General features: G+C 46.6%; 1 protein-coding gene across 1 annotated transcript in view; it reads left to right on the forward strand.

The window, feature by feature from the left end:
* The first annotated feature begins 1,053 nt into the window (after positions 1 to 1,053).
* The window catches only part of IGF1R (insulin like growth factor 1 receptor), a 394,663-nt gene continuing 394,330 nt past the window's right edge, over positions 1,054 to 1,386 (forward strand). The window contains exon 1 of the mRNA XM_069098499.1: positions 1,054 to 1,103. The gene's annotated coding sequence lies outside the window, so the exon portion shown is untranslated. The remainder of the gene's footprint in view (positions 1,104 to 1,386) is intronic.

The following is a 1,386-nucleotide window of genomic DNA, read 5'->3' on the forward strand; positions in this document are numbered from 1 at the left end:
TGCCTGAGTTGTTACCAGTTTCAGGTATTTGTCATGAATACATTCCTTTGGTGGCAGCCCTTCTGCTCTGACCAGCCTCAGTGTAATACCCTCTGGTTAGCAGTCAACAAGGCTGTTTAAAATGGTAGATGACAATCGTGTGGGTTGGATTTGGTTTCCATGTCATTTAAGCGGTATGTACAAATTAGAAAATTGATTATCTTGAAGGGCATGGAAGGAAAGAGGAATTGGTGGGTTTTGAAAAGGCAGGAGATTTGCCAAGAAGGAACCAGAACAGGTGAAAATCAGTTTATACAGTGGATTCCAAACTCAGATTCAGTGTTCTAAGAACCAGAAGAGGGACAAAGCAAAGCAACCTCTTATCAGTGTGTACAATCAGATCAAAGAAAACTGGTCAATAAACCTCAGTACTGTCCCATGCTAATACTACAGATTGACACTAGCTGGCAAAACATCCTGGTAAAAAGATAAATCTTCTCGTAAAGAGTTACAGAATCCCAAATAAATTCAAGGTAGCCTCCTCAAATGTCTCCAGTGAAGATCACAAGCAATGGAAACAGTTGCATCTCTCAACTCATCTTCGCCCCCCCCCCCCCCCATCCTTCCCCAGCATCCCCGCGTGGTGGTCCCAGAACGCAGGAACAAAGATGCTTATAAAGTAAACACGCCCAAGCCTTAGATTCGTTGCCTCGGGTTCGGAGAGGCATTTGGGAAGGACACAGTCAGCGGCTATTTTGAAAACCTTGCTTTCATCACGGCCAAAGCGTTTCCTCTCCCTGAAGGCAATGTTGTTGGGACTGCAAACAATTTCCTGGCGCTTTCCAATGCCCTCTAGCGGCCGACGTGGAAACGACTCCCTTGGGCGTATGTGGATGTCTCTCCTGCCTTTCTTGGCTCTCTCCACCCCCTTTTTAGTCTCTTGGGCAGGCTTCAAGGAATCAAACTCAGTTCTTCACATCCTCGGCTCGGAACTCCCCCCTTCGGCGGCCCCCCGCCCCCGCCCCCCTCCGCTCACTCCTCCAACGTTAGGACTTGAAACTCTGGCTTCCTAAAACCATAACATTTCCATCCGTCCCTCAAAAATGTCTTAAAGGAGAGCCAGGGTAAGACTGCGGGGCTTTCCTTTTTTTTCAAGGTGTAGTTCACTCACCCCCCCCTCCCTTCACGTTGAGTTCTTTAAGCACGCTGCGAAAAAATGCGGCATGCATTTTTTTTTTTTTGCAACAGCTGCAAGAAACAATGAAGCTTTTCAAGAAACGGGGCGGGGGGAGAGGGGGAAATGCGCTTTCCAGTTGCAGTTTTTTTTTTTTTTTAGGGAACCTCTCAATTTTCTCCCCTTCCTCCCCTCCCTATGGAAAAAAACGCATATAAATACAAATTATATAT

This window comes from Petaurus breviceps, unplaced genomic scaffold, assembly GCF_028583685.1.
Source record: "Petaurus breviceps papuanus isolate PSGF00001 unplaced genomic scaffold, PetGlider_PUasm1.0 37, whole genome shotgun sequence".
In the NCBI taxonomy this organism is placed as follows: Eukaryota; Metazoa; Chordata; class Mammalia; order Diprotodontia; family Petauridae; genus Petaurus; species Petaurus breviceps.